Source organism: Lygodium microphyllum, chromosome 6 (genome assembly GCF_053477565.2).
Source record: "Lygodium microphyllum isolate KBCC chromosome 6, Lygodium_microphyllum_v1.1.10, whole genome shotgun sequence".
NCBI lineage: Eukaryota > Viridiplantae > Streptophyta > Polypodiopsida > Schizaeales > Lygodiaceae > Lygodium > Lygodium microphyllum.
The window spans coordinates 143216155-143225689 of record NC_141140.1 but is presented as its reverse complement, the minus strand read 5'-3'; positions in this window follow the sequence as shown (position 1 = coordinate 143225689).

Here is a 9535-nt window from a genome sequence, read left to right as displayed (position 1 = left end):
AGAGAGAGAGAGAGAGAGAGAGAGAGAGAGAGAGAGAGAGAGAGAGAGAGAGAGAGAGAGAGAGAGAGAGAGAGAGAGGTGGCACCGACATGAAGAAGCCCGACTTAGGAAAGTGAAAGAGTAACAACAAGCCATGATTTAGTATGAGATCAATTTGGGGGTATGTCAAGGAGTGGGCCCTCTTGAGGATAGTGCACAAAGGGAGTTATAGCCACAAAAGATGTCACTAAGGGAGTCACAACTGCAAATGGAATCATAGCCCCACAAAGGGAGTCGCAAAGGGACTCACAAGTACAAAGGAGGTCAAAAGCACAAATGCTATTATAGAAAGCAATCCGCCATGATATGGAGACAATGTGACATGAAGCCTTTCCATCATGCTTGTTGTCATAATCTCCTCGTCAATCTCACCAATCTCATCACCCACATAACACCCTAGAGGAAATCAATTGCGGCCATCAAATTCTTAAACCAAGTGTTTGTAGCTCCTTGAGAGTTTAGCCTAAGTGCTAGTTTTACCATTCTTATTTTTTGTAGCTCCTTTAGAATTTATCATCCAAATGGATGTTGTAAATATTTATTATTATTATTATTATTGTAAGGTTTGTATACATATATGACAAAATTATGGAAGTAAAAAAATATTTTCTCATATTTCTAAATTTGTTAAAAACATAGATTGACTCTCATTGGAGCTTGGTTGCCATAGATTGCATTCGCAAGCAATGCGTGTAACTATATTGAGAGTAAAAAGAGATTTTCTTTGATATCTTTGCATTATGTCCCTCCTCTTTGATATCTATAAAAATTTCAACACCAATGTTTCTAATTAAAAATTAAATTAAAATGTGAGACAAGTTTGTATAATTCAATGTAGAAACTTACATTTTGTTATCAAGTTTGCACACAAATGAGCTTGGTAATTGAATATCTTCATTTTATAAGTTCATTCTTACTTGATTTAGTATACATGAGGATCTGAGATTTAGAATTGTAATGACTTCTTCATTGAACCATATATCAAGATCTGATATAGATTCTTGGCTAAATTCATCAAGATTTTGGTTTAAAGTAATTACAAATATTAGCATAATCAAACCTAATGAAAAGTATGTAAAAAGATAAACATTAACAATTAAATACTTGCAATTGGGTCTATGGAGTAGAAGGTTTTGAGGTTCTAAGTCTCAAATGCATCTCTCTATGCATAAACACATGTTGTATTAGCACCTCTTGTACACTACTCTTGCTTGCTCCCAATCTAAAGTCTTTGATTCTATCCTTCCGAGTAGAGATTAATGGGTTCTCACACCTTTGTCTTTCTCCATGTCTTGCTTGCCACATGGTGATTCAGTACCTCAACTAATAATAGTTGGAATCAATTCTTCATTGTTTTGAAATAGATCAGACACTCATATGGATGCAATCTAAGAGCTTGGGCTCCTTGTTGAAGGTTGAGTTTTTGTATCCACGGTTAAGAGAGAGAATAAAATGAATAAGATAAAAGTAAGGGGAAGAAGACGAGAGGGAAATTTGAGGCTCTCACCTTTTTTAAAAAAATATGACATTAGATCCAATCGTGCAATTCCAATTATGTCATTAGTATGAGATGAACTAAACCCTATGTTATTAATGCAAAGAGTGTCATTACCATAGCCACATGAGCTAAAACATAGGTATTTAGATTAAAAAATTGTAATTGTAAATAAACATATATACTTTCAAAAATGATTCTTTGATTTTTTTGGGGGTAAAGGCGTCTCCGCCTAGCCGCCCGTGTATTACTACAATGATAGTACCCGCCACTGCACACTACAGGTGGTGGGCACCCATCAGAGTCACTTATTCTTTATTCTTTTAGTGACAGTTTGAATAAAGGACCACACATTGTGGTTGTTGGAGTTCCCACTTTTGAGTCTCTTACTCTCTTGGCTCTTGCTCTCCATCCGCCATAGCTCTCACCGCCAAGCTTCTTCCTCTTGGGTTCCACTTCCCTTTCAACAGAGCAAAGGCATTGGAGCTTGCCCGATACTCTCTTCAGACCGAATTTGAAGAGCTTCAACTCGAGCTTCAATGGTAGCCATGACACCTTCATTTGCAGGTATGTTTTGATCTCTCGCCTCCTCCCCGAGCTTCCGGACCTTCATCAGCTTTTTCCCGGGCTGCATTGGAGCCCCCTCGACATTGCCAAGTGCCCCCGAGGCTTGTTGAAGACCCTCCAGTCCCCAAGGGAACAACCAGTGCAAATTTTGGTGCATTTTTAGGGGGCTGGGCTGATCTGCTCTTGGCATTTTCCTCCTCTTCCTTGGCTTCCGTGGCACTCTTGGCAACCTTCGCGGACTCTCCCGCACCAGTGCTTGGCTCCCGATGATCGATTCGAGTGCTTCCCCCTTCAGCCCTTGCTGTATACATAGTCTTAGGACTGTCAAAACAAGGCAGCACTTGACATTTACTATTTGATGCTTCTTAGTATTGCCCGTTTGATGCCTATTGATGCCTAGTGATGCCCAGATGTTATGGGATGCTATGCCTATGATTTGGGACTGATTTGGAGTAGATTTGAGCATCATTTGAGCTTCATTTAAAAGTAAATTGTTTGATGTAATACAGTGGACGGAAGCTCATTTACTTAGTGTATGTATTGGTTCATGGATACGGGGTGCTCGTTGGAGGTTTGCATGATCATACCGATGTATTTGGAGGTTGTCGAATGCTTCTTCTTGGTTCCAGAATGCTTTTGAGCTTGGATTAGACTCCGAATTGTTCGTTCTTCACTGGAATTTGGCTTCAATTCTCTTACCCTGAGACCCATTACATGCATGACTTCTAGACCTATGAGATGTCTCTTGCCTGATAGGTTATTGGTTTGACAGTTCTTGGTACCTTCTTGCCCTTGGGGACACTTACTATTGGATGTATCTTGCTACCTAGTAGTTGCAGTGACATATGTATCAATGATTGCTTCATTTTGGGACATCTTTACAAACTGTTGTCATTTATTATAGCTAGCTAAAATTTGCAAATTTTGAGCACTTCTATGAGAGTAATGCTTACTATTTGATGTTATCTTGGTCATATTTGGTGGACGGGTGCTTCTCTTGGTGATATCCACTCTTTCAGCTAGTTTTAGTAGTGGTTTTAGTGCATTTTCTGCTACTGACATCAACATGCAAATTTACCTTTTTGCTTTGATTTGGGACAGCATGGCTGGTCAATTGAAAGACACAGCTCTCTTTAACATTGCCAAGTTGGATGGTACCAACTATGGGTATTGGAAGTCCCAAATATGGCAGGTTTTGGTGCAGAAGTTGCAGATTAAACCCTTGCGTTTCAAGGGTGTCAAACCTGAGGATATGGATGATGATGTTTGGATGGAAGTTGATGAGCTATGCAAGTGTACCATTATTTTGTCACTCTCAGAAGAGGTCCATCATAATGTTGTTGAAGATGAGAATCAGAGTGCATGGGATTTATGGGAGATGATTTAGGAGCTCTATGCGCAGTAGAGTCCTGCATCATAGATGCATTGGCTGAAGCAGTTAATGGACCTTCGCATGGAGGGGACCTCCCTATCATCTCATTTTAGTCAGTTTCATGCTATCATGAAGAGTCTGTTGTCACAGGTTATTGAGTTCAAAGACAACTTGTACTCATTGTTTCTGCTTGACACCCTGCATGAATCATGGGATGTCTTCCGTATTGCCATATGTACGAACAAGCTTGATGGGCTGAAAATCAAAGATGTTGAAATTGCTTTATTGACTGAGGAAATCAACAGGAGAAATAATTATGCTTCCCACTCTTCACATGCATTGACCGTTAGAGGTGGCAGACATGGCAGGCATGATAATGATCATAAGGGCAGGGACTCTCAGAAGTCCAGGTCCAAGTCACATGGTTGCAATAAGTCCCGTGGACAGAAGTTTGATCTTACCTGTCATTATTGTGGGAAAGCAGGACATATTAGGCCATAGTGCCATAAAATGCGTGATGATAAGCGCAAGGAAAAGGGAAAAGAAAAAGTGTAGGAAAAGTCTTCTGAGCGCAGTATTGTACCTACAAAGTCCAGTGTGAAGATATAAGAGATTAATGTCATGCAGGCCACTGATTCAGATGATGATTACATACTTGCAGCTTCTTCGTGTGATGCCTTATATGATTATGAGATACATTCTATGTATGCACAGTGCTGGCTCTTAGATTTAGGTGCGTCCTTTCATGTGACACCCTGTAGAGATTGGTTTCATACCTATCGTACCATGTTTGGTTCTGTGTGTCTTGGTGATGATAGGTCTCTTGACATTGTGGGCATTAGAGATGTTAGGCTGCAGTTTCCTTCTGGCAGTTCTTTTGTTTTGCATGATGTACGCCATGTACCTGCATTGACTCGCAGTCTTATGTCAGCTCGACAACTTGATGATGCAAGGTATTTTGTGTATGTAGAGGGAGCTCACGCTCAACTGCCAAGACCCACGCACCGCTTACTGTTTCAAGCAAGCTATAATGGCTATCTCTCACCTAGCTGACACACCGTCAATCCTACGAGTGTAGTGAGCTTACCTTGATGTCGATATGAGTTTCCTCCTCTCTCGCACACACTGGTAGCTCCACGATCCTAGATACTTGCTCAAGCATCCTCAAGCCTCCTCCATCTCCAAGCTCCATCCACCATAGCCGTGCGTGCAAGAAAAGAGAAGAGAAGAAGATAAGAGGAGATGGTGAAGAGCTTCACCCTCTTGATCCCTCACTCCCACATACTCACTCTCTCACACTCTCACACTCCCTCTCTCAAGAGCACACACAAGAAAGGAGAAGAGAAGAAGAGAAGCCACACACCAAAGAATGAGCTCTCATTCACTTTTTGAACTTTATATACAAAACCTTAAATTCCCATGGGCGCCCATCCCTTTTTACATGATCGGCCATTATGGCAAGGTCCCTTTTTCTAATTCTCTCTTCTTGCTTCATGGCCTCAACCTATACCCATCTATTCTTTTACAAATGGCATAGGGGGGAGCATGGCACTCTTTTACACGAGTTTTTGGAGTTTTTTGAGGCGCCTTTCATTTAAAATTAAGTTTTTGACTCTAACTTAGCTTTAGAGGCCGCCTGTATGTCTTTGCTATTTTTCCATCATTTTTTCACTTTTTCTTTCATTTTTCCACCTTCTTGACTTGGGGTTAACATTACTCGAGATGGATGCCAGTCCCATGGCACTTTTGGCTGCTATTGGGGTTTAATAGGCAGTTGGCAAAGTAGTCGTGTGAGGGTAGGGCCACATGTAAACTCATGTGCTTGTGGAAGCTTGGTAATGATATTTGTTGGAGAAGCCAAATTGATAGCAAGTGGATGACGGGGGCCTTTGAAGTCGGTGGTTTGTCACCTAAGGGGGGTATCTACCTTATTGTGTAGTGCATTGTGCTCGTGCTGGTGGAATGGGGAGTTGGGTCTAACCACAGGAGGCTAGCTTGGGTGATGTCCCACACTTGAGGACCTCATTCGTGCAAAGGGAGGTGCGGTGCAAGTAGCTTAGGGTGACAAGTCTAACCATAGGCGAGTGTTACCTCCCTAGGTATGTCCTGCCCTTGGTGGGCCCTAAGCGTGAAGTGGGGGAGAAAAAAGGGCTAGGGGGTTAGGAGCGGAGCCAGCCGACCGAAGCCACCAGGCACACCTAACTTGAGGATCCCTAGATGCAGTGATCGTGCTTTATGTGGTACTAAGTGCTTCTACAAGTGAGTTGTTTTGTCCATTTCGTGTGTAATGTTCTTCTTGCTTTTCCTTTCATGCTTAATAGTATTACACTAGTAGAATGACAGTCAGTGCCTAATTCTCATTGTCTGAATTAGGCGGAGAAAGGGGTTGGATGGATTTGCTCAAAAATTGATAGCTTTGCATGTATCCTTTTAGATTCATACAGACGTGGAGGGAGGTGGTGGAGAGGAAATGATGATTGCATCTAGTGAATTGGTTGTCGTTCATGTCTTCCAGGAGGGCTAGGCAAAAAGAGGGGAGGAGGCTAGCCCTCATCATCAGATGTGCCATGGCATAGTTGTCGATGGCGTTAGGGTCAAAGAAGAGGGGAGGCAGGCCACGTTCTTGTGGAGTTGGGTCCTGCTTAAGTAATAATTTAAGTAACCTAATATAATTACATGTAGTTACGAAAGCTGGATCGGGGCATGAAGAGAAGTCTGTGAGGAAACATGTCATGGAGTCATCCAAGATTTTCGAGTTGAAGAGGAGGACATATTCGAAGGAGACAACATTAGAGTTGTAGATGATAGGAAAATCATAACGCCCATGGAGAGTGGTATCAAAATCCACACCTATCCTACAAGGGTACGCCATGAACATGGGGTTGTTCCTCTCATAGGGTAGGTGTTGCAAAAAGCCATCTAGGCAAGCATGCTGATGTTGCACACCCGCCTCCTCCATAGGGGTTGGCAGTTATATCCTTGTATGGTATGTGGTACTTCAAACACTCTGTTTTGCTAAAACTCAGCTTCTTCATTTTCCCAAAGAGTGGGGGTCTTCTCCCTTTCCTCTAGCCACTTCTGTTCTAGTCGACTACCAATCGCGATCACCTCCTCCATCACCTTGAGCAGTAAGACCCTTCGCAAGCTATTGGGCATGAGGAAGCTGAAGGTGAATGGGTATTTTTCTCTTTCCTGATGCTCCCAAACTACCAGCTCTGCGTGGAATCCACTGGGAATGTCATCAGGGCACGGTGGGAGAGGTGCGGACGGCTGCACGACTGGCTTGGCCCTTAGTTACTTCCTGGTTTCTTCGACTCACTTTCTCCGTCTTTCCCTGAGCATGGCTTGTCTCTCCCCACAGATGGATCAACCTGTTGTTGCTCTTGGGAATGCGGCGAGGGGGGTTGTGGGATCACCTCTTCTCTGAATCTCCCCATATCGAATTCAAGCTCAGCCTCCTCCCCCTACCGGTCTCCTTGTTGTGCTCCTTCTTCAAAGCCCATTGTGTCAATTTTCTGGGGGGTTAGGCCAGCCAGTAGTAGCAGGTACTTTCGTTGCTCTTCTAGGCTCAGCCTAACCTCCGCATGTTGGGGTGGCACTTGCAGCCCTGCTACGTGCAGAGCTCTACGTGCGATACTAAGTTTTTTCTGTACCACCTCCAATGACTCTCCTTCTGGGTGGGTGGTATCCATTAGTGTGTTAATGAAGGCCTTTTGCTGGGCATTGAAGGTTGTTTGGGCGGATTCTTCTTTGCTCTTTGCGAGGATCTTTTCTTTCTCTACCAGAGCGAGGCGCCGTGCCAGTGTCTTCACCCTTTTTTCATTCTGCACTGCCAATTCCTCTGCTCTCTTGTTCATCTCTTCCATGCTCTCTCCCTGCTTCTCTACTAAGGTTACGAGCTTCTGCTCTTGGTCTTTCAGTTCCCTGCTCATGTTCTCTTGCTCTTTCTTTCCCAAGTGTAGCTGATCGGTCATAGACTCGTCGATCTCCTTTTGCTGCTGCTCCATCTCTTGCTTTCTCTCTTCTTCTTTGGCATTCACTTCCTCCATCATTTGCTTGATGTTGATAGTTTTCGCCTCCAATTCCCCATGTTGCATCAGGAGGAGCTTATACTCTCTCTGCATGTGCACCAATTCCTGATTTTCATCCTCTAGCCGCTGCTTATAGCTCTCCTCCATGTCCTCCTTGGCCTTCAATTCCTATTTGAGATTAGAGATCTTTCTTTGCTGCATGGCTATTATGCGGGTCTTTTTGAGCTGGAATGCAACTACCGACTCCTTTTCCACCACCAACTCAGCCATAGCTATCTTCTTTTCCTCCTTAGCCTTCTCCAGTTGGGAGAGTAGCTCGGTGAGGTACTCATCGTAATTGGCTGGTGGCGTCACCATTGTGTGGATTGGAGTGGTTGAGGTCTCCACTTTCTGACGTTTCTGGTCCTGTCTCAACTCAGCATCTGTGGTTGATCTCTTTTGCCCCTTGGCCGTGGTCTTCATGCTCTGTCCCTAGGCCATTTCTTTATTAGTAAAATACTGTATCCATGCCACAAAGTTGGAGACATCTGCGTCGGTGGGGATGCTAGGGGTGAGGGTGGTTGGTTCGGTGGGAGGCACCATGAGGGCAGGGATAGGGTGGATAAGGGCCTTGCCTTTGCCTTCAAGGACAGTGGGTGGTGTGATTTTTGGTACTTGCATGCTGGAACCAGGCCCTTCTTCCCTCAGTGGGCTTAAGGCTCCCAGATCATCGGCCCTGCTCTGCTGCTCGATTGACCGGCGTGAAGCTTCGGCCAAGTCCTCCTCCTCCTTCCTTCTCAGTTCCTCTTCTTCCTCAGTAGCTCTTCTTCGCCTTTCTTCTTCAGTTTTCTTGCGCTCTCCCTCCAATTTCTCTTTTTCTTCATTTTCTTTCCTTTTCCTCTCCTCGGCCTCCTTGAGGGATTCTCTTTTTACCCTCTCCAAAATCTCTTCCTCCTTCTTGCTGCCTTCATCCTGCTTCTTTTTCTTTTGTGCTATCTTCTTCTTGGGTTTCTTGGCATGCTTTTTGCCCAATTGTTCTTCTTGTTCCTACCCTTTCTCATCACTCTCGGTCCTGTCACTGGACATCTCTTGGTCTTGGTGAGGGGGTGATCTATCAAGCGTTTCTCCTTCTCCTTCTTCAACAACTTGTGTCTCCTTCACTACCTCCTTGATGAGTGCAGTCAAATTGCTTCCATAGCCAATGAATGAGGCCTTCTTTCTTTATGTGGCCTTGGATGCTGGGGACTCCCCACCTGTTGGTGTACTTCCTAAAGCTAGTGCTTTAGCCGCCTGGTCAATGGTTTTGCATACATATTCGTTCCAGTCGACTTCATCCAAGGTGTGAGCTGCTACATTCTCCAGCACAGGCACGTTGATTCGATGCATTAAGAAGTTGTAGCGCTGGCTGGAGAAGAGTGCGTGCACTAGCTTTGCTTGTAGTCTGGCTTCCACATCAAGAATGTCGTGGATGTTGATGCTGTCATTAGTTAGCACATCCTCCCTTTTCATTTTCAGCATGGCATAAACATCCCTCTTATGCTTTTTCTCTATCTTCAGCTTCAATCCCAATGCCTTCTCCACCAAGGATGGGTTTAAGTGAACCTGCACCTGTTTAGCATTTTCTCCCCTTCCCAGACTTTGGGTGATCAAGCTTGAGGGCGGCGTACGTGGTGCCTTTGGCTGTGTGGGCTTTAGGGATCCATATCCAGGCATTTCTCTCATAGTAGCCTTGCACGTGCAAGAGGGCTTTAGGGACCCATCTTTGCTTGATCATGCAACGATTTCTGTGACTGTGCCTTGGTTTCCTAGGTTTAGAGTTTCGGGTCTTATGAGGATGTGTGTGCTGACTCCTAGGTGATGGTTGCGGCTGTTTAGGCTTCCATTGAAACCTAGGTTGTTGGGCCTTAGCTTTTGCTGCTATAAGCAGCAGTTCTTGAGAATTGGTGGGTGGTGGTCGAGCACTACCCCCCTCCTTAGATTTGGCTGCTAATACTTTTACCGGTGGCCTTGCGGACTGTGATGAGGTCATGCAGCCCCCCTTGCTAAAAGCTG